Source organism: Athene noctua, chromosome 4 (genome assembly GCF_965140245.1).
Source record: "Athene noctua chromosome 4, bAthNoc1.hap1.1, whole genome shotgun sequence".
NCBI classification, from domain to species: domain Eukaryota; kingdom Metazoa; phylum Chordata; class Aves; order Strigiformes; family Strigidae; genus Athene; species Athene noctua.
In genome coordinates this window covers 66821107-66845808 of record NC_134040.1, presented here as the reverse complement: position 1 = coordinate 66845808, position 24702 = coordinate 66821107, and the positions used below count along the sequence as shown (strand labels likewise).

The window sequence follows — 24702 nt, the reverse complement described above, 5'->3', positions numbered from 1 at the left end:
CAGCCATCTAAAGTCGAGCTACACAACTGTCAAAGAAAGGTGGTGTCAAACTGCTCGGCTTCCCGACTACCACCCTGACTTAAAGAAAAGAAAGCAAGACAAAGCGATTCACTCATTCACGCAGCAGAGCTCCTGGCAAGAACTGACTCGCTGCAAAACCACTGCTCTCCCAAAACACTCGAAAGCAGAAAAAGCACACAGGCAGTTAGAGATGAGTGTGAAAGGGTAACTTACTTTATTTAGAAAGACAGTGGGAAAGGACGGCTGCAGTTTCTTCGTTATTTTACACTGCTGTTGGCAGAGTAGACAACCAAAAAAGTTCACCTTAAGAAATCTCTCCTTTTAATTCTCTCTCTCCCAGTCCATTTACTCTGGAGTCTCTCAGCCTGAAGAGATTCGACAGTCAAAAGTTTATCCCCTTGTATTTCCGAATGATATGGCCGACTTTCCTTGGACACATACCAATGATGCAGTAAAAATAGACAAAAGGGGGGGAGGGAAGAAGCAATCTAGTCTGAGCCTGAATCTCCTTAACTCAGTGTTTTCTGTAAAAGCTGCTCTTATGTCAGAAGCTCCCATCCCTATAGTAACTTACAGAGCACAGAGTCATCCATCTGGTTTTCATAAACTGCAAATTACAGACAAACCAGGGAATATATACAGTCTAGTTTTAGCAGAACTCCCCAAGCATCAGCGAGCCGAGGTACAAAGGCTTTGAAAATAAACAGCCAGCTCCGTGCTGGGATGGTCTCCTGCTGCAGATGACTGACTGCTCCCCCAGGCAGCCCCCAGCAGCCAAGAGCACCCCCCAAGACTCAGGAAGGTGTCAGCCGGATCCCTCCTGTCCGTCCGTGTCTCTTCCCTCCGTGAAAACAACCCAACCGTGCAGCCCTCCCTCCCAGCACAAACAGCCTCTCTGGAAGGGGGGGGGGGGGGGGGGGGGGGGGAAAGCCAGTGCATTACTTGAAATACTTCAACAGTTTAGCAAGTCATTTAGAACAACCTGTTTTTTATAAACAGGGAAGTGAATGCTGATCCACTTACATCCTTTAAATGCTTCCAGGTGGGAAGCAAATCTATTGTGTTGGAGGGTTTTGTTTTGTTTTTCTCTAATAAGGCAACTCTCACAGGCAGCAGACAGTTGCTTGATAGAGAACCTCTGGGGTGATCAGATCCATTAATTGCAAGAACGAACATTTTAACAGAAGTATCACACGCAAAATTTTGAAAAGCACTCCATGAAAGTCTATGACTTGAAGCTCCTAAGTCACTTCCAGTCCCTATCTTCAGCTATTTAATGGTCTACTGCCCTGATTAAATTCAGGTTCCAGAGGCTTGAGGGGTCACCTATATTTTTTGATACCTCAAGACTTTTGAGTCAGTACTGAAGAACATTGTTTTCCCAATCAAAAATTCGGAATTAAATTTTATGGTGGATAAAAAAAAAAGTTTTGCCATTGCTTAAAACGAAAGTTGTTGTTATCTGCATATTCTTTTACTTTAAAATATCAAGTTTTATTTGGTCTTTAGTTTTGCCAGAGGACTTTTGCAAGCTTCTCTACTGGGAATAATCTTTCTTTTTCTATTCAAACAGTAAGAATCTCTAAACGAGGCAGCTTTCACTAAAGCATGGGCGAATCAGTACAGTGACTCATTAACAAAATAAAAACACGATTGTGAACACTCTGCCTAGAAGTCCCGAGCCTTGTCACTTGCTCAGTTTCTCATCTTTGCACAATCAGGATGTGGTGATTATCTACTCATATTGTACCTGGATCCAGGATTGACATGACTGGACTGTTAATGTAAAAAGCAGTTGAATTATTTAAAAAATAAATAAATAAATATAAGACCCTCTAATCAGCAGAAGTGAAGGAGAAAATTATGAACTAATTTTATATGTGTGTATTTTTGCCTGCACTGTCACAATTCCTTCTAATAGTTGTATAACTCATTGAATAATTTCAGTCACATCAGGTAGAACGCTAGAGATCTCAAATGTATTATATTCTTACAGCTTTTGTGAAAACAGGCAGCCCTTCAGATGAGTGAAATACAATCCAGTGATCCAAAGTAAAAGGCTACACATGAGCTCAGTTTTATTATTAGATACCAGAGCACCACACACAAACAAGGGGTACTGGAGAACAGATTGGATGTTACCACAGTTGTGCATCTTTGGCCTGCATTCTAGCATTTTTCCTCTCTGCTGTTCTGTTCTCCCATCAAGGTAGTAAGCAGTGAAACACTTGAAATGCACAGATGTCAGCTGAAGCAACTAATAACATTTTTTGAAACATCTGTAAACAAGGTTTGCTAACAGCTGAGTTATTCTTCTCCCACACAGTAAACAAGTGGGGAGAACTGACTACATCTTGTTTTTATCAAGACTGATATTTTCCATGAAATCCCAGTAGAGCAGACTTCCAGGTTGGGGGCCAGAAATTATTTCATGGGGTACAGCAGAGTAGCCCTTGTATGGTTTTCTGGACATGTAGGCTCTCTTCCTCACTGTACTATCACAGTACAGGACAAGTTGAATGACTGTTTTTTTAGAATAAGAACTCTTTTTTTGGTGAGACATGGTGTTAAAGTGAAGAGTAGGTTGAAATAACCACTTTCAGTTTGTGGATGCTTGTGCCAACTGAATATTTTTACCCCCTGAGGAGTAAATGCATTAATTCACACTGATCTCTCAAGTACCCTTCATCATAGCCGTTCTCTCAAAAAACCCAGTTCATTTACATCCAAGGCGGCTTTCACAAACAACAACTCTGTAAGCAAACTTCAAGAAAATTCAAGATTTCAAAAAAAGAAGACTGATTTTAAGTGAACCCTTCATTTTCCAGGCTCCAGGCATCATTCTTATTCACCATCTTTATCTCCCTTCTTTTCTGTTCTTCATTTCCTCTTTTGTATCATCCATGCCGGGTATCAGCATCCTACTGCCCATAGATAGCTCCTGCCTCCAGGCAGGCTAGCTGTGTGTCCCCTCACTGTTGCCTGGATGTTACTAAGGCATCATTTGATGCCCACTTTCTCACACTCTGTCTCCATGAACTTTGAGGCAGTCAAGCACCATGTTCCTATCTAGCACAGGGAGGTTAGTTTTCTGGAGAAATGCAGGTGGAAGACACTCATCAGTTTCATGATGAGAAAAAGTTTACTTAGAAAGCTTCATAGGGAAAGATTGCAACAAAGAACAGATCAGATAGGGAGAACAACCTACTAGGAGCAATTTGCCTTCTCAGAAAAATGGCAGCTTCCATTTAAGATGTTTTCAAATGCCAGCAACAAAACAACCCTGTTATTTTCCATAGAAAACAACACTGATTGTTCACGAAGATCAACGATGTTAGTAGGACAAGAGTGGAGTAGGATGCAGCTTAGATAAGGATTATACTGATTATATGCAGCTTTGCACACAGATTCTTGAAAGGTCTTTTTAAACCTCATTTGGTGTTCATGAAAGCAAGGAAAAAGTGCCCCTCTTCAGTCAGTGACAGACAGGTTGTGATGCACAGTAGGTGGCAGAATATGTACCTCTCTTGGCCTGGATTCCGCTCCTATCTAGTCTAGTGTGGTTGTACTGGGATGGTGAATTGCAAAGGCACAGATGAAAGCAACCTATTTTACATCCTGGGTTTTTTCAGTTTAAATACTGAGAAAGTGACAGGTGAAAGGTCTGGGTTTGGTGAAGGGTGCACCTTGCTATTTAATTTGAATCTGTGTAATTGCCTGAATGATAGAAGCCAGGGATGCACCACACCTATGTGTTTACCTTTCATTTCAGCAGTTGACTGCTTGGTGTAGTATTTTAAATGTTTATGCAGATTTCTAGTCAGTCATAGTTTAAGTCCAAGATGAGAATTCTGATGCAAGCAAACTGGCAGGCTTTGTACAGACTGAAAACCCACAAGTCTGATAAACTGAGACAAATCTACCCTTGGAGGAGTTCAAGGTGAAACTTCAGTTCACTAACTGTTGATGAAATAAAATGATGCAGATTTTTGGCAGTGACAATAACTCATTTTTTAAAGACAAATTAGTGATATTATAAATCATTTTACCACCAGCATTTTAAAGCCAGCACATGGAATATATTGCATCTGGGTTCAGATGCTAAGCTTGTATTCAGCTGGTCTGGCCTCACTCGTTATATATTTTATTTTAGTACTTCAGCTTGGTGACCAGTGACTTGAATTTGGCAAAAGCCTGTCTCCCTCCAGAAAGGCACATAATTGTCAGCTGATCTTCCGAAGAGATGTTATAGCGCGATAAGCCTTTGCAGCCTGCTCCTGCTGTTAGATGAGGATTGGGCTGTTTCAGTGCTTTTGGTATTTTGCTTTATAATGTATCACTTCTTTTCCACAGAAAGAAAATATATAGCTCAGACAAAGACAGAATGCATTATAACCTTGATGTGATCACTGGAGAAGCCCCACGGCTGCTGCTGTTTTCATTACAGCCTGCAGTAGCCCCTGGCTGTCCCCAGGAAAAAAGGGAGAATAAGCATAGCACTAAGCCACTTTTTCCCATCAGGTCTCACTAACATCTGTGACTGCAGGGATCTGGGCTTGCCTGGGGCACATGACCTCATTCACAGTGATTCGGTGACAGACATGCAGTCTTTTCCCTGCTAAGTGAGCCGGGATGGTGGTCCCTTTTTCCCACCCAGAAGCCCACAGTACATGAGTTAATGGCTGGGTACTTTGTATTCTTTAAGTAACAAACCAGCAAACAGAAGGCAATGCATATGTCCCAGTGGTTTTCATCAGGGAAGGTCAAATACTGGAAGGATGTAATTTCACAAGACAAACATTAGACTGTTTTCAAAGGTTCCCTTTTCCCCTCTGGCTGTACACTCCCACTTACTATCTTGCACTGAGGTGCTTGTTGGACTCCCAGTGAACAGATACAGTTCATTGCCTGATGGAAAACTGACCCATGACAAAATGCATCAATTTTCTGCAAGGTGAGTGAGGTGAATTAGCTCTCAGGGTCTTCTGAGTGCTGCAGCTGACACCAACATGGGGCATTATGGACTGGAGCAGGGGAAGAAGGAAAACTGTGAGACAAATGCTTAAGCTGCTTATGAAAATATAGCATGAAACAGCAGGTAAGCCCCACGCTCCTCCTGACTGTAATCTTACTTCAAGCTCTATGAACACTTTTGTGGCAACCATGGCCCATGAACACTGGCATACACTCAGCTTGCACCAGGCTCACACTTCTGCTCTGTACTGCCCTGAATTATAGTTTGCTTTCAGACATTAACCACCAGCCCTGGCTCCTATAATATTGTAATGTCTCAGAAAAATTACTGTTTTTCACAAACTTTCATTCACATAAGTAACCTTTCTTTCAGAAGCAAGTATCCAGGAAACACTGATGTAATACATTTTCATATGGCTGCATTCATGAAAAGTTCTGGACCAAAAGTAATGTGCCCAAATCCCTCTTTTTGTTTGAAAACATCGTTCGTCCAAGAATCAGAAATGTTACCATGTGACCAGTAACACAAAGAAATGAGCACATGAAGAATGACAGCAAACAGTTCAAAAGCAGCTCTTGGGCCTGAAGTTGGTTCACAAGACACATGTTGAATACTGGACTCTTTGTTTGCCAAAAGAAATAGAAAGGGCTACATTTTCTGAAAAATATACCATGCTTTTATATTTCTTGGCTTAGTCTTTCTCTGACGTTGCCTGGAGCTACCCACTCTTACAGCATACAGAGGGCTGCTATGTGCTTGGTTTACCCTAGACCTGTCCTACCTTCCTGCCTTCAAGTACAAGAAGAAAGAGGAAAAAGAAGGTATGCTGAGACCTTTGCACTGAAGAACCTAAGACTCTAAGGGAGAAGAAACAGTCCCCTCTTTCTCAGACTGCAAACACTGGGCTGTAGTGAGGATGACTAAGAGTAGGAGGGGGATATGGCAAAGAGCAAAGGGCTTTGGGGAAGCTTTTAGGGACTGCAAGGCAGGGAGAACAAGCATCTTAAATGGTATGGAGCACAGAGGTCCAGGAGAATGGAATCTGGGAGGCCTGGCTCTAGAATGGGAGGAGAGGAGTTATGGCAGAAAGATGAAGAGGCTGTGAACTATGTGGTTGAGGCAGGCGAGCATGGGCCGCAGGGAGGAGCTAGATGCCCTACACTGGCATGACCTGGAGACTGAATCTAAGGATGAGGGGCCTCAAGCTAGGAGACAGCGAAAGGCTGATAGGCTTGAGGCTGTGCAGGGCTTCCGGGCAGGTGGGAATACAAGGTATCTCTACTGAGAACACCCTAATTTATGTACCTCCACACATATACAAGAACACTACCCCTGTTCTTTCTACCCACATGATCATCTCTGCCCACTCCTGTATCCTGTTTTTTACAGTCAGAGCCACAGTAGTCCTGGCTCACATCTTCCCATCTGTGTATTGGGGTGTGACAGCATATTCCATAGCCACTATGAACCAAGTCACTGTTCTGATGTAGCTCTGGGTCCCAAAGTGTCTATGAGTGTCAAGCACAGATTTTAAAGTGACAGAGAAGACTGGAAATCAGGAAAAAATAAGAGAGAAGGAGGCAGATTTCTTTAGACAGATGGTCTCATGAAGGCAATATCTGAAAACTGTAATATGCTGAAAGTTCAGCCAGTGCAGTGCTGGAGTTAATATTAACCTCAAAGACCTATCAACTTGCTCTTACACATTTAAAAACTAATTGAAAAGAACACCAAAGGTACCACTCTAAAGTTAAGTATCCCAATCAGAAGCAGAAATTAAACCATACATATAAGAAAAGACAGGGATTTTATGTCATGAGCTTAAACTGCTGCTTTCTTAGACTTTTAGCCCAGCTACACAGCCAAAAAGGAAGGAAACAGAGATATTTAAAACCTCCTTCATGGATAAAGGAGCAGTGGCATCTATATTTCCTGCCTAGTTGAGCACATACGGGGATACAATTTGCTTTCTGGGCCTGCGAGAGGTGAACTAGAGAGAGGAATCTGGGTGGACCATCTGGAGGCTGCAGTTAATTTTATACCAGTCCTGTATGTACCCTAAAAGAATGTAGTTTGCAAGACTGTGCTTTTTACACACTATCAAAGCAAAGCAGCAGTGCAGAGCCTGCTCTGTAAGCCAGTGATTTCAGTAAAAGATTAGGGCTTGCCTATGGAGTCCAAGGGAACATCTTCCCAGCACAGGGACAGAACACAGCCAGTACAAGTATCTGTATGCCATTGGTGCTTGTTTCCTTCAGCATTGCTGGTCAGCTGGGGGGCTGGGCATATCAGACAGGAGTGAGAGAAGTCAAAGAAAACAGCAGACTCTAGTAGATACAGATTTAAGGCAGCACAGACCCGAAGACCTCTTAGCCACTGCAATTCATTCTCTGCCAGAGGCAAGGAAGATAGAAAGTGATCCCTGTTCTTTCTGTCTTGAGCTGTGTTTTCTATTATATTTCAGGCAAGCCACCCTACAGTACTGGTGGCCCTGTGGCAAATTCCCGGTTGAGAAAATTCCTCTATTCTCCTGTGGTGAATCCTGCACATATAACCTGCCTTGCAACCCTTTTCTTTGCTAAGTGCAGTGCTTTGTCTGAGTAACACCACCAAAATAAAATGCACACATTAGAAGGAGACCCTCTGCTCTTGATGTATGAGATGTAAGTACTACAGCACTGATGCTTTTTCTTTTCTAATAGAAACGGCTGCATGCTTAGCATTTTTCATTTTTTTAGAACCAACCAGTATCAGGCAACAACATCCCTTACCTAGAAAGGGATCTAATACCTAGGAAAATGGACCTGGGGGGAAAAAAAAAAAACAAACACAAAAACCAAAAAACAACCAAAACCAACTAAAAAACCACAATGAAAGATTTGAAAAGCTTTCATAGTTATGGGTGAAAACTGAGAATATTAGCATGGAGGATATTAGAGGGTTCAGATTTAAGAAAAAGGACAACTTGGAGGCTGAGGAGGGCTTGTTTGCAAATCTCAGGCTCTATCCCTATGGAGACCTGAGTACTGATGGGGAGTGATTTTTCAAGAAAGTCTATCCAAACCTGAGAGAAGACTGCCCCTGCTTCTTTCAAGCCCTCAGACTTTATTACCTGGCAGTTCAGTTTTCTGGTCAGATTCAAACAGCTGATGGGAGGGGGGTACATGTGGTATTTCATTCACAGACTCTCTCTTATCATAACCTTAATTATGTGTGCCAAGCATATAGGACACAGCAGCAGACCACCTGCTAATAAGCCAAAGCCCTGAGATGAAAAGCACCCTTAAAGCCTCCTGCTTTCCCTAAGAACTCAAATGCTCAGTGTCATGAATTACAGCTCCAGTAACTCAAGACTCATTAATCTAGAGAGCTGTTCCTTCCTGAGACATCTATGAGTTCTGGGAGCTGACCTGACATTCTCAAGGTCAAAGAAGGGGAAATCTAGCAGATCAGATTCAATATTAGAGGCTTTGTAATCTGGCAACCATAAGTATATTTGGGAAGTACTCTTAAGAGTTCGTGGTAAGAGGTTAGGGTTTCAGTCAACCCCTAATTAATACCTTTCGTTAACTGCCAAATAACTAAACAACAGCTATATTGCAAATGTGCCTGCAGAATAAAGACTCAGTCACAGGAAAATGTTGACAAGGGATCCCACAGTCAACATACAGTGCACCTACAGAGCCAGGGTAAGAAAACGAATTTCAGTAAAAACAGCCCTGGGAATCGGAACTTAGTTCTATTTCCAGCTTTCTTGCATATTTCACTTCCCTCTGTTGTAGATTGAGGATGATATGCTTACCTGCTTCCCAGGCTATCTGAAAGCAGGTTTTTCACAAACTGCCTACCATCTCAGAATCAAAAAGTATAATTATAGCATATGCAGTTCAGAGTAGTCAGGTTTTTTTATGAAGGATGTTGATTCAGCACCCTGTTTTAGCAAGCCTTGTGAAAATATCTTGAACACTAGCTTTCTGGGAGAAGACAAATCAATTTTAATCTTCTGCCTGTTTACCCTGATGCAAATCAAACAGGCACAGCCTGCCCCAACAGAGCAAGCCATATTGTGCTGAGCTCATGATGCACAAGGGAGTTCTTTCTTCAGTCAAGAGACAGACAATGCAGTAAGCATATTGATTATTCCTAACTATGTACTGAGAGAGCACAGCAAAAACTCCTAGGTGTGCATTTATGCCTGATGTATATCTCATGGCTTTAATTGTTACTTAAGTACCGAGATCCTGCTTTCTTAATCTACAGAAGAAAACCAATTTCATTTTCATCTTTACTAATCAAGGCTTAGTATCTATCTGCTACTTGGAGAGAGTGACTGAAAACCTCTGGCTTGAGTTCACAGCCTGGCACAGAAGCAGCTTATTGCTGTAATTAGCTTTAGTCCATACACTACCATGCATGCACTGTACTGCTGTAGAGGAAGCTCAGTCTCAGAGCTGAACAACTGCGAGCATCACGACCCATCTAGATAGAATGTACTAGGTACAATAGCTGCCCATAATTTGACCAGTTTTATTTGAAAGTTTCTGTCTGTCTCTTAGCCACTGCTTCCTGCAGATAATACTGTTTGACTGGCCTTCTGCAATTCAAGACTCACTGAATGATGCAGTCCTTAAAAGCATTATAGATGAGTAGGGAGAGTTGAGCCAAAGGTCTCCAGACTGCATCAGAGCCGCCTGCAGAAGATGTGCAGAGCCTCAAAACACAAGCAGCATGGCAGAGATGAGGGCAAAACCCCCAGGGCACTCCCCTGTTGGGTACATAGGGGGCAAGTTAGATAAGCTGAAAAGAACATGGCAGCAGGCCTTGCTTCAGATTTACTTTTATTTTTTTGGTGTGACTCAAGGCTAACAAAGACCTGATTGAAATTTAGAAGTAAGGTTATTTCTGTGATTTTAAAAAGAGGCATAACAGTGACAGCTTCTTCTTTTCCCCCAGATATCTTGAACTCAAAGCCTGAGCTGTATTTTCTGGAAATCCTGACACTTCTGGTTCAGGGGAGAGCTGAAGAAGAAATGCCTTGGAGAAAGGACCATCCTGGCAATACTGAAGTGCTGTCATAGTGCCATATGGGACATTTCCAGGCATGCCAAAAGAAAAAAAAGAACTAAAAATATTGCTACAGCCTACTCTGCTTGAGGCTTCCCACCCAGTTTTGAGCTCAGAGCAGAGCAGTTCGGATAAGCAGCTGAATCATGAAGTATTTCTCTTAGCCAAACTGAGCCCTGTGAGGTGCACACAGTTGTCCCTAGAAATTACTAGTAGCATTAGCTAAATGGAAAAATGGAAATTAGCTAAAATAATGGAAAGGAAGAGAAAGAAATAAGATAGTACAGTGACCTCAGTAATAGACCGTTGTGTGCTGACACTTACTTTGCTCTATGGCCATGGCAAAGTCACTTAATCTTTCAAAATCTTTATTTTCTTCATTTATAAAATGAGATCCATAGATGAGGTCCTCAGCTACCACATGAAATCTAGACACAGACTTGCCAAAACTTCAGGGACAAACTAGTTCAGAGATTCTGAATGGTGTCCAGTTCTGACAGGGACATTAAGATTCTCTGCTTGTGTAAAAGGTAAAAGAGAAAGTCTGAAAAGTCCATCGATATTTGCAATGCAGGATTAAGTTGAAGAATGCTGTCCAAACATGGAATATTTTATTTAAAATTTTGAACATTAGAAATCATATATTAAAGACAGAAAAAGTCAATCTTGTTCCATCTCTAGAGTCTTCTGCTCTTTGGAATTGTGAACATTTCCTAATAGCAGCCAGCAAAGAGGACTGAAATCTGTGAACATGACTTTGCTTGTCCTATTGCTAGGCACATATCTTAGAAAATGACAGCACCTATCAGCATTTTTGGAAGCATTCATTTTACAGTATCCCATTTCTAGCCCTTCCACACTTTGCTGAACAACTTACAACCTTGCAAAAACTGCTGCTCTTTGAAACATGACTGGATGATCAAATGCTGAAAATGCAGCTAAAAATGAGAACTAGATACAGATTAATGAAAGTCATATAGAAAAAATAACTTGGCAAGCTTAAATGGGTTGTGTCCCTATTAGCTTTTTCCCTCATGCCTCCCAGGAAGGTCTCATTTGAGATTGAAACAGTGTAGTCTTTGTAGTTATGACACTGCATCTAAAATAGCTGCTCTTTTACTTCAGACACAGGAAAATAATATCTGCCTCTCTGAATGACAGAACCTACCCGCCTTGCTAAAGCATGCCCTTAGTCTTATGAGAAAAGCCACAACGAGACAGAAGGCTACTTACTAGCGTTCCATAGAGTCCACGCAGGAATATCAAAGACTGAAATTCACTGTGCCTCTGATCAGAAGATTTAGCTCCCTGCAGCATTCAGACAGTTGGTCCCATTATGGCCATCAGGCGGCTGAGTTAAAGGGTGGCCTTGCACAAACATAAACAGCTTGTCAGCACAAGCCAAAGAGGCGGGCCGGCCCTGCCAGCCACAATGCGAGCCAATGATTAGCTTCTTCACATTCTGGGTGTTCAAGATATTGTGTTTCATTCTTAAGTAGGGGAACAAGAGGGACTGGCTAGGAAGGGCTAGTGGGTTTACTGCTAGGCAGTAAAATGCTTAGGGCGGAAGGAAAAAAAAAAATCAATAAGTTACTTCAGGAGAAGCACATATTTGCTGCATATTCATACTAACACTTTCAGAAAGCCCACAGGCATTCCCAAGCCATTGTTCCCTTTAGGTTAATCAAACAAACAAACAACTAAGAAAACCCCTGTGAATTAAGTTCAGTCCATATTCACTGTAGAGAAGTTTCACTTGCAAAGCCTCTAATTTTCCTTCTCTCTACCCTTTTTCTTATTCTCATCCTTCCCAACACACTTTGTTTGCTGACATGGGGTTTCTCACTTCTCTGTCACAAACGTCTTACCCTGACCTTCTTTACCTGACCCCCTAACCTTCATTGATCCTCCTATGGTTGCTTCTATTTACCTCCATCTTAACCACTTGTCCTTTTGGTCCTGATCTCCCTGAAAGAGCACAGTCACAACACAGGCACCTTAGGGTAAGATTCTGTGAGACAACCAAGCTGATCTAGCAACTCACTGCTGTTAAAACTGGAGGTGTTGAATCTCCCCTTTCTTCAGCACCACACCATGCTCCCCCCCCATCTGTCCCCCTCCGTCATTTCAAGGAAAGGTAACGTAGCACAGAAGCAAATACTTCTCTGTCAGTTTAGTGATCTTAACAAAGAGACTGAGGAGGTATTGCATGGAGTGAATGCTTCCTGAAATTTAAGCTCCTTCTGATCTTGCCTCAGCCATCTATGATGCCACCTGTCTCCCCACGTTCCTCTCTCTGAATTGAATTGTTCCTAGTTAATTGAATACCCTGCTTACAGCTGCTGATCCCATTTCATCCCAGCGCTGTCCTACTTTCTTATGTCTCTAGTTTAGCTGTGAGGCCCGTCTGCCACCAAAATCAGTCTCATCAAGTCTCTTATAATAACTTCCTGCATAAAGATCATGCTTTCTACTTCAGCCTCAGCCTCTTTGAGCTCTTTTCTGCTTTGGAAATAATTAAAATCCTCCTTAAAAACCATGCCATCTTTTTGGCTTTCCCTGTTCTTTCTCTGACCTTTCTGATTAACTCTTCTCTCAGCATCTACCTCTTGCTCTCTCACACTCCTCAAGGCACCCTCCCAAGACACCCCACTTCTTATATTCTATCCAGCTTTTACTATTTGCTTCTGCAGGTTCCTGTACCGCCATGATTTATAAGCATGCATTTCTATTCTTCAGCTTTCTGCTTTTCTCCAGGCCCATATTTAACCCTGTGTTTTAGGCATACTGTATTAAATGCCTTGACAGCTCCTAATTTTGGGAGCAAATTAAAACAGCCCAATCACACTACATTCATTACTGTATAGTCTTGGCACAAGTCATTTTCTTTCCCCTCTGCTTTGGTAAAGCAGCTGAGCCCCCTGCAGAAGCAGATGCTGAAGTTAGCGCCTCGCTCAGATGGGCAGGCATATCACAGCCCTCAGGCTTCTGCTGACAGGCTGCGAGCGATTTCTGGCACATATCGCTGCATCACAATGTGCTGGGGTCACGTTTGCAAGTTTTTCTTCACAGTGAGACATACTAGGCAAGTTCTTCAATGATATTTTAAATTCTGGTGTAGTTGCAAGGCTCTATCAGCTGCCACCCAAGTATATAATCTACACTTTTATCCAGATTTCCTGCTTAGTTAACACTGTGCTATCCACATTAACAACATTATTTTACCAGAGCTCTCCTAATATTTTTAACATGTAAATCTCTGCCCAGATCCACCATATGATCACAGTATTTGATTACTTTAATTATTTTGATTACTGAGCCTGGATCTTATTCTCAATGCACCTACATTGTTCTCCATGGAAAATTCAGCAACTGAGATCTTTTGTTCCATACCCCAGCCACATTGCCTACACACCCATGAAAGCCATGCTTTCTTGTCCTGAGCTTCAAGGCCTTTTCAGAGTTTCTCCTTTCTTATTGATCTGCTCTCACAGCTCTCTTCATCACAAGGCCTGTCTTTTCAGCCTTCTATCTTCCTACAGAGCTCTCTTTTTTACATTGTCCTCTATGCAGAGAAGGTCCTGCTTCATCAAATCAAGTTATCTATCCTTCTTTTTTTTTTTACTATCCATGTGTCACAAAATATAGAAATAATGTATCAGAGAGTGAGGAGCAATAAATAGGCAACAAGTCACTCCAAAAAGAGAGATGTTTCATCTGTATATATAAATTATATGTGCTACAAATTTTCTATCAATCGACCATATACCATACGTTATGCACCTTACACTGTTAGATTTTTTTTATGGAACAGGACAGGCATCAAAAGCTCTTAATGGATATGGATCAAGTGCCCAAACACTGTTCATGAGATTGTGAAAAGACTACTATGAAAAGACTGTTTGTAGATGCACAAGAGAAAGCAAGCTAGCTATTGCATCTCTGATTCCCATGGCAATTTATTTAAGATGCTAATTCAGTGTAGGCACAAATAAAGAAACAAAAGAGAGCAAGAATGAGCTGATTTAGTGTACTCTGTTGAAAAGGCACACTTTAGACAAAGTCACCCTGGGTATAACTCCTGCGACTCCACTTGTAGAATTATGCCAAGGACGAAGCTGCCTCTTTGTCCTTAAGCCTTGTATGACGCAGGAAAATTGTTACCAGCACTGCCAACAGTACCAACCTAGGCACCAGCTAAGTGAGATAGCCAAGCTGATTTAACAGCTTACTTTTACCCAAAAGTGTCATCTTGCAACTCTCTTCATTGCCATTCCCAGCTGCACAGGTCTGCCCCCTCCCTTACACATGTTCCAGGAATGGTGTGAAAGCTCACAGACCAAATTTGTCTTGCTGGGTATGTTTTTCAGACAGGTTAATGATCTGACTCATCTCCCTGCCATGTTAAACAGTGCAAGAGACAGAAGAGGGAAGCAGTAAACATGTGTGGCTGGAAGCAGGAGAGAGAAAGAGGTGGAGACCAGTATCACCACCTTCTTTTTAATAAGCAGAAAGCAGCTCTCATACCCAGGAGCTACCATCCATTCTGGGGTGAGACCTAAAACTATGAGCCCCCAAACCATGCCACTTTTAACCAGAGTCCCAAAAGCTCATTTAACCCTTTGTTTGATTTCCAGCAAACACTAAAATGTTTTACTAAAACATATTTTCCAAAGGAAGATGAGGCTTTACTTTAATTAAACACAAGTTTCTGAAAACATAGTAATAATTTGATGTCTTAGGGGAAAAAAAAAATAGGAGAAAGATTCTGATGGACAAAAAAAGGGAAACATTTAAGTTTCCCGCATCTGAAAACAAAAAGTATTTGGGTTATGAATCACCAGAACTTAACTTTGCTTGCTCCCTAGGTTGCAGGCTCTATGGAGTAACATTTTGACTCTGTCCCCTTCCACATTACAATCCATGCATTTGGCTTCTACCATCTATTTGCTCAGTAAAATTGGTTTTTTCCTTTCCCTTGTGGCCTCAGCCTAGCCTCATTCTGCCTTTCTTCTCAAAACACAATCCCAGCTGGATGCCATTTTGTCTGTCCTCTGCTTCTCCTTTGGGAGCCAACAAGGAACCTCAGGCCCCCTGAGGCTCAGCCTGACCCATTCATATCTATGCCTCTGCTGGGAGGAGACCTCTACTGCTTCTCCAGCCGTAGTCGCAGATGCTGCAGAATGGAGTGGAATGAGGAGATTTTTGCCATGTTTTACTGGCCTGGTTTCAATTATAAAGTGGGTCACAAGTTATTCCCTGAAAGCACATGAGCTCGAGCAATGAAAGACTTTGGATAGTGACAAAAGAAGTGAAACTCTGTAGATGAATTGTTTCATTTTTCTTTAAAAAAGGAAAACAGCAGAAATGGCAAGGGAAAGAAATCTTGTGCAGATGCAGCACACTAACATATGAGGCTGCAATCAATGGGAACTTGGGCTTAGTCCCAGCTCAGACCATGTGCATTTTGAACTTTGAGCTCTTGGACCTTTTCCTAATTAGAGAGTAAGCAACACACTGTGAAACTATTTAACCCTTTGGTGGTGCCCCATGAAGTTTAGCACATGCCAGAAAAGACTCTGGGGATGTGTTTAACCCCTGGAGGCCACATCTGACCACAGGAAATACCTCTGTGCTCCAAATGGCTTAGTGAAACAATTGCTGTCAGCACCTCATTCTTGATGGCTCTCTACACAGAAAGGTCAGGTTTACAACTACTCCTTCCTGCACTTGCTGAACGATTGCTGGGATCTTCCCCTAACCTGCCAGCTCCCCATCCAGAATCTGCCTCACTTCAAGGCTTGTCACATCTTCTCCAAGCTCATCAGTAATGCCACACCAAGGATCAGATCAAACAGAGATACCTGCCTGGAACTTAATAGTGTAAATAAAGCCAAGTCACACACAGACTTGCTTCTCCACAGGAGTGGAAAAGCAGCAGACTATTATAAAATTGGAACTGTAACCATAATTACAAACATTATAGCATTAGAAGCTGTGTGGAGAGAAACATAGTTGATGTACATCAACAGTTGTCACATTATTTCTATCCTATCTGACTATCACTGGTGTTCTAGTTAGATCTGGACTAGTGATTTCATCTTTTATACTCCTCTGTAAAGTGGTAATATTACATCTTACCTATTTCACAGAAGTACTGTGTGGATACATTTACAGTGCTTTGAAGCTCTCACTGAAGGCATTTTGGACACACAAACTATTACTACTTTCACTATTGATTTGAGAGATACATCCTTTGAAAGCCATTAAATAGGATAACTACTTTGGCAGGATAAGTTCTGTTCAAAATTTCCTGCCACCTCTAAGGTCACTCATTCTAAACATAACACAAATACACTAATAAAAGGAGAGGCACCTCCAAAAATACATGCACCGTGGTTAAAGATTAACTTTGGGAATGCAGAGCACAAGCTTAAATTCCACCTCTGCAAGTTTCCTTCCTATTTTCGAATCCCACGTCCTGGCAAGAGGTGGTTTACAGGCCCCAATTGCCACAGAGCTTGGAGGAGGCCTTTCAAGTACAAACTACTCTTTGCACATGGCTTTCATTTGCCATTCAGGTGTGCTCTACCTTACTTGCAGACTAAGGACCCCAATTTCCCATCTCACCTGGCAGTCTGGTGGTCTGACAGTTTTTGAGCCTCAAAGTTTGCCTAGACTGCACTGTGACAGCAGGGTAGTAAGAAATAAAGCTAGCTCTAAAATAGCTGTCTAGTGTATGTGCTGCTAAAGTACTAGAGAACTCAGTCAAGAAGCAAAGGAAACTAGCAAATCTTGGACACCATTGCTGCCATAACTGGGCTTCTACAACCAGAACTGGCTATAAGCTGCTCTGAACCGTGCTACAGGCATTCTCTGTCAAATTCTGCGAATGAACCTAGACACAACATTTACATTTCACTGTTGTTCAGGGGTGATTCACTTCTAGTGGAAATTTTCAAACAATGCTGAAATACCTCTTAGTTATGACTAGCTTTAGAGTTCACAAAAATATTTCAGAAGGACAAACATTTTGGCTTTGGAGCAGACCTAAATTCAGAGTGTCGGGTAATTCCAAAAAGAGCCACTGACACCAGCAGTACACACATCCACCCTAATTTCAAATAACAACATGACTGGTCTCCAAGGAATAGATAACAGTATAAACATTTACAGCAGTATCTTTGGTACAGACAAATTGGTATGAAAAAACATGCCATCTCCCTTATTAGGTATAGCCTTTGCAATGTGGGCTTGTTCACAAGGAAAAAGAAATAGCTTCCCCCAGCTCCTTACACTTTTCTGTGGGCTTGCTCACACAGAAGAACTCAAGGGAGATATTAAAAAGAACTTTTTTGTGAAGATCTTGCTGTCATACAACAAATAGATACAATTAATTAGAAGACTGCCTTCAAGACAGCAGTGGCTTCTGCTCTCATTATAAACCCTATTCATCTTGAACTCAGCAGTAAATATCCCACTTGCTTCTTTGGCACTGAACCAAACCTCTGCATCAACAAGAGCAAAGGATGATCAGAGACCAGGAGGTATTTGCTCATCAAAGGAAAAATGCTCAGATTAGCAACGTGGTGACCTTGGTTGAAAGAAAGCACTTTAATACATGCATTCCTTTTAAGCATATGAGAACTCCTGCTGATTTCACTGTCACATCAATGAGGTCAGCCATGGATTTATCCAGGAACTAAAAGGAATTAACTCCCTTCACACACACATGCTTACCCTGAATAATGGCCAGAGTGGTCTGTGCCTCACGGTGCAGATGTGACTTGTCCCTCCCCACTCCCTGTGTAGATCAGCAGTTTACCTCTTCTTGAATGAGACTACTCGTGCATTTTATGTCATCTGCCTACTTGCTGAACCAGAGCGAGGGGGATACCAAGAAAATGCTATACCCAGCTTGTTTCTACACCCCCTTTCTACCCAGTAAGCCTAAAGAAACTGCTAGTTACCTAGCATGCAGAAACATTTAAATAATTTAAATGCTTGAAACAGAACTGCAGAGGCACAACAAAAGTCAGAATCACTCACTTGAATGAACAAATGCTTTTAAAAGATGGTGATGTATACTTATAGAAGCCCACAAGAAAACACAACAGCCCAAGTTTGCAGTGTCCTTGTATAACAGGCTAGTAGGAAGGAATTTTGATGAATTCCAGGTGTTCTCAAATCAAGTTCCTGGTAATTAACCATTGCCCTGTAAAGACTGGGCCACGCTAGTTCTCCAGCAAAGCTCTATTAAAGAGGTACTCTGAACAGTAGGAGAGGGAAAGAAGACCTTAATATCAAAAGACATTACAAAATATAGTCATGCAGGAGAACCCAATTAAAATATAAAAGTCCCCTGATCCAAGTAGCATATGGCTAAAGCTGCCATGTAATCAGAACCAAACTACCCCCATGTCTGGATTTAATTATGTCATTTTATAGCAGCCTAAGAAAACTGAACTGGGGGTCAAAACAATCCCAGAATAATTCTTCAGTCAATCACACACATTAGAACCTGGGTTAAAAGGGATAACAGACAATATCAGTGGACTGAGCGTACAAAGGTTCTTATTAAAGGCAAGAACAACAATGTCTATAGAAAAATAGCTCACTGCAGAGTGAAAGCACCAATGCTACCAATAATTTCTTTATGGTCCATAAAATTCAAGCAAATCTACTAAACTAATGCATACTGAAAGAATGGAGTTCTGTTCAATATGCTCTCACTGATTTGAAAAGAAATAGAATTCATGGAATGCCAAAATGCTTCAGAAATATATATTTTGTTATAAGTTTTGCATGTATTTAAAACAAATTCTATATAAGAAAATAATTATATGAGACTGTATGTTTATATATCAACTGTAAGTTATGGTGAAGAATCTACATAAAAACATGTGTAATTAATATGGAAGTACAAAGGGCATGACTGAGAATTAAACACGATGTTTAATTTTTTATTCCATGTGAGTAAAAAAATCAACTAAATTATATATTTTTATTTGCAAACAAAAATGTCTAGATAGATTTCTTGCAAATATTAACTGGAGCGAGGAGTTTAAATTCTTTTGAAATATTACCTAGCCTGCAAAGAAGTTTGGGGATATGTATATTCTACCTCAAGCAAATAAATAAAGAAAAATGTATAAGCAAAAGCAATACCAATGTTATCTAAATTAGTAAAGATTTTTTGAAGGTAAGCAGAATGAAATAAAATTTAAATTGCTATAACCTGGACTCAGCATCACTATAACATTTTTATCATCAGTTCCAGGAAAACAGTTCCATCTCAGGCTGTTTTTTGTTCTATTATTTTAACTGCCATTAAAAAAAAAAAAAAAAAAAAAAAAAACCAAAAAAAACGAACAAAACAAAACAACAAAAAACCAACAAAACAACAACACGTCAGCATTCAGTCTTCTTATTGCTCTAAAAGTAATGAACATGCTGCCTAATTCTTTGAGCAAGGACTCCCTTATTTCTGTTAAAACAGTCACAGCTGCCTGACTGCAGCCCAGCCGCTCTGCCAGGGCCTTTGTGTTGACCCTGTTTATGACATGGATTAAATTATAGCTTGCACACTGTGATTCTATTTGCATGCAAGGAACAAAATCTGTTGTGAGGCAATATTGCATAGTACCCAGTGTCTGGGTGAACAGCAGGCCTTGAAAATTTCTGTGGATTCACTTGTGCTTTTCCGCGCGCTTGTCAAGATCAGCAATGTGGCACATTTAAAGGAGGCTTCTTGCTTTGAAAAGATTATTGTTTGCTCTTAGTTGCTTTCTGACTCAAGCTCAAACTGAAAGGGACCTCACAGAATGAGGCAATGGTAATTGCAGTATAATTGCTAAAATTAAGCAATTGCTTCTATTAATGCAGTTATTTTAAAGCTATATTTTCTGGTCATTTTAAGGACAGGTTAAAGACAGCAAAAAGCACAAGCCAGCCAGAAAGGAAGCTTATCTTGCAGTCAGTCCCACTGGCATCCCTAGATATGATGATGCCTAAAACAAAAGACATATGAACCCCTTGATATTCCAGAGGATTCAAGAGCGATTAATGTGTACAATTCAGAATAACAGGACATAGGCAGTCTGTAAAGGAAATATTCAGCAGATTAAAAAATCTATTTAATTTTTGAATGAGGGAAAAAGATAAATTTCAAAAAATGAAACTGAAAATGTATGGACCAATCTTTCTGCCTTTCACTTCCTTCCTCATCCACAGTAATCTCAGCTTCTACAGCGAGTTCCAATACCACTTTTTAGAAGACAAAGAACTCACAGAGATATTTAATAACATCCTCAGCAGAATGAATTACCATTCAGACTTTTTCTAAGAAACGTTGCTACATGGAGGTACCGAATGTTATGATGTCTGCACAAAGCAGCATTTTGTTGGCGATTGTGCATTTTTAGTGTATTTTGATAGAATCATCTGTAAGCATGGTAATTTCATATTTATCCATTAAGTGACCCTGCTTTCAGCAGCTAATAGATAGCCTGTAGTGGCGGGGGTGAAATTTTTGATGCTAGATATTTGCCTCATTAAAAAAATTCAGACAAAATCACTGAGTTATTTCTGAGAACAAGACTGAGAAAAATCAAATTGCTTTGCATGATAAAAATTCTGGTGCCTTTATTTGAGAACATTAAAATCTTCTGCTTTCCAGTTGGAGCCTGAGCACTAAACAATAGGGAGAGGCTTTATTCTAGAGAATGTCTTTTTTTAAATCACAAGAATATGTACACTAACTTCACTGTCTCCTGATGCATACTCATTTGGGAGATGAATTTTTGATGTTATACAGGTGCTTTCTTTCTGTCTTTTCCTAGGGCTTGTGTAGCATACTGCTGATACTTTATTTTCTTTTATGCTGAGGATATATTGATATGAGTATGTTTGTAGCTACGTATGTTTAGTCTTATTATTTGATACTCATTAACAGAGTTACAGAATCACAGAACCACAGAATGGCTCGGGGGGAAGGATCATCTGGAGGTCATCTGGTCCAAACCCCCTGCTCAAGAAGGGCCACCTAGAGCCAGTTGTCCAGGACCACATCCAGTCAGGTTGTGAATATCACCAAGGATGGAGACTCTACAACCTCTCTGAGAAAGCTCTGTCAGTGCTCGGTGAAGTTTTTCACTCTCACAGTGAAAAACCGTGTCCTGATGTTCAAATGCCACCTCCCGTCTTTCATCTTGTGTCTCTTGTCCTGTCACTGGTCACTACTGAAAAGAGCCTGGCTCCATCCTCTTTACACCCTCCCTACAGATATTTGTACATGTCAATGAGATACTCGCTGAGCCTTCTATTCTCCAAGCTGAACAGTGCCAGCTCTGTCAGCCCTTCCTCACAAAAGTCCCATCCCTTCAACATCTTTGTGGCCCTTTGCTGGACTGTCTAGTATGTCCCTCTCTCTCATATACTGGGAAGCCCAGAACCAGACACAGAACTTTGGATGTGGCCTCACCAGTGCTGAGCAGAGGGGAAGGATCACCTCCCTCAACTGCTGGCAATGCCTCTCCTAATGCAGCCCAGGGTACCACCTTCCTTGCTGCAAAGGGACTAATATTCAAAGAAAGCCTGCTAGTTTTGGGGATGCTAGTTTTTGATGCCAATTAAAGACTTGTGTCCTCATTGTAAGAACAGATGATCAGTCGAATTCCAACTGTTTTTCTTTTCCATCTACAAAGCACTATAACATCTACAATTATAAGAATAACACACACGTGGATTTGGGCACAAAATTTTTGATCAGAGAATGGAATAAACCTCTAGAAGAAATTAGGTAAGACCAAACAATGCACACATTTCCTTTGTGAAAAGTCCTTTCTCCATTCAAAAGACTGATTTTTACTCTCCTATGTAGCAAGCCCCAATCAATGATTACAAAAAGAAGACTGACAACATGTAAAGAGATAAAAATAAAAACCCTATTCAGATAGATATTTTGTTCCAAGCAATAAAAAAATATCAAATACTCTGTAAAGTCATCTAGAGGTATCAGTACTGCAGTCCAATCTACACAAAGGGTTGCACCAGAGATGGCCTTAAGTATAAACCTTGCAGCAAAGGAAGATATTAAACAAGACACATCAAACCCAGATCAACAAAAGAGGACAGATTAGATTTACAAGATGCTGAAGGAAACTCTCTGGTATGAGGATAACTATTCTCACGGGCAGCTCTCTCAGAAGACAGTACCTTTACATATCACCCTACAAAAATTCCCCACCATGAAATACTGCTCTTTGCATACTGTAATAACACTATTTCCTCACTGTTAGGGTTGTTCCTTCTCTGTTCAGCTATGTTAGCCAGCTCAAGACCTCATGGGGGTCAAGAAGTGGGGTTTGCAGGTGAGCAATAGTGGAAGGTCTTGGTCCAGACAGAGCCAGTGGAATCTGTTCAGTGAATGAAGCCAAGTGAATGGAAAAAAGAGACTCCCCTGTCACTGTATTTCTCAGAGCTGGCTCTTAGTGGGATCATACTTTGTCTATAGCAAATAAAATGGCCAACAATTGTCAGTAGCAACAATTAAGCCATTCATTGTGTCTTTTGGAAAATGATGGATGGAGTTTCTTGTACCATCCACACCCCAGCTGCACTCTTTATCAATTCTTCCTTCATGAAAGTTGTGCTATTTGAGCATCTGTTCTGAATTAGTACATAAACAAACCACTATGGACTACTTTGTACACATACTCATTGACAGACAGTCCTGTAAAGAGAATTCACTAACCTAGAGAATTAAACTGATGGTGTGATAGGAAGCCCTACACCTACTTTTAATCTCCATACCTGATTAAACCAATCAGTTGAAGGGCTCTCTTGAGCTCTCTTTATGAACACCTTTACTTGGATAGTTCACCAGAAGCACAGAAGATGACATAGTGATGTTGTGCCACTTGTTGTTCTGGCAACACTCAAACTTTCCTCAGTGACAAACAGAGGGTAAATATATTTACAGGGAAAGACTTTCCAGATGATAGAATCAGAGTAGTGTGGGGTCTCCGCTACTGAAAGATCTAAGCAATCTTTTTCCATCTCTATAAATCAGAGCTGTATAACATCAGCTCTGATTTCTCTTACAGCTAGCTGAGGATCAAGGAGCATTGAAGAGCTTTCTTATTTCTGCCCTCACATCACTTGCAATCAGGTGAGGTCCTCTCTGTGTCCAACTGCCCTCAAGTCTTCAAGAATAAAGCAAAGCAACACCTTTCAGAAGACATTTTAAGGACGGAACCTTTTTTTAAAAGCACTACCCTAAGCCAATGATACCGCCTTTTTGTTGGCCCACAAGGATAAACTCATGCTTCCCAAGAAATAAAAATAACAGTGTTTTGTATGGTGATCCTACCTTACCTACACTCTCTGATGCTGAGCAAGAAATTAACATTTCTGGAAAAAGGAATTAGCTGCAATTATTATTTCAGTGCATGAACAATCAAGGTCAGAACCAAAGCAAACCATCATGAGTTTCCTAATAATTACAATTAAAATAAAGACTTCTTTTCTCATCAATAATTACTGTTTTCTAGCAGACCTCTGATGTCCATAGCATGGTGTTCATTATAAGCATTAAACAAAGCTATCCATGTTACAAGCGTCACTCTGTTAACTCTTAACACGCTCTTAAAAACAAAAAAAGCTGAATAAATTCTCTGTTTCTCATTTTAAATTGCACAATCTTAAATTTTATAGAGAAGAAGAGTACTTTGGCAGTTCCATAAAGTTGGAACACTGATGGTTGGAAGCCCCTTTGGGGTAAAACTTTTGCCATGAGAATAAACAGTGTGAGTTACATTCACTTGTAGGATGGCTATGTCTTAGCTCAAGGTTAATATGTATATTGGCCTGGAAATTCCAAACACGCTAAAGTAATTTGGGTGTTAGTTGATCTAATTCTTTAATCAGTTTTCAGCTTCATTGCTTCACTTTTACATAGCAATTACCTAATGCCTCAGCATTAACTAATGACTAATTTAAAATCTGTCTAAGGGCTACACTCACTGTAGCAAAGCTGTAACAACCTATGGATTCGGATACGTCAGCAGGGCAACGCTCAGAATGTCAAGGGAGTCGATGTCAACCTCCTCTTTCAAAAAACTAGCCCTGCCACCTAGAAGGAACTGCTTCTCTCCACTCTGCCGAGACAGAGCCAGACACATATTTCAGTGAACCTATTTCCATCCAAAGAAGAAAGCAAGCTTGTTCATTACAAAGCATTCAACAGAGGTAGCTTGCTTTCAGTCTGTAGACTCTCTTAGTTCTTAAAAAGGCTCCTTCAGTGAGTGAATTCCCACTGAATTGAAGGGGAGGGGGGAAGCAGAACACAAAATGTATTTAACTTTTTGGAATGACTCCCCTAGAGATGTAAAGGAGACTCAAAAGTACTGAAACCTTTAAATTAAGACTACCCATCTTTCTAAAAGACAAAGAAGCTGCAGTGATTTGGTGATTTCTGATTTACTGTGTTTAAAATGAGGTCATTACTTTTAGGAATGCTTTGAAATACATGAATGATAGGACAAGGATTTCAGAATGTTCTTAACAGTAATCCATACCACTCCTGAGGATAAATTATTTTGCCTTTGGCCTTTTAACTTATCCATTTGGGAATCACATAA

At 40.8% G+C, this 24702-nt stretch overlaps 1 protein-coding gene across 7 annotated transcripts in view; it reads right to left on the bottom strand.

Moving 5' to 3' along the window:
* TRIM2 (tripartite motif containing 2) overlaps positions 1-24702 on the bottom strand; it is a 92345-nt gene that overhangs the window by 61673 nt on the left and 5970 nt on the right. For 2 of the 7 annotated variants that reach the window (XM_074905638.1, XM_074905645.1), the window contains exon 1: positions 235-497. The exons of 4 other annotated variants lie outside the window; for them this stretch is intronic. The gene's annotated coding sequence lies outside the window, so the exon portion shown is untranslated. Of the gene's footprint in view, positions 1-234; positions 498-11293; positions 11403-24702 lie in introns of those variants that run through there. One more of the 7 variants, XM_074905635.1, reaches the window with a different exon arrangement.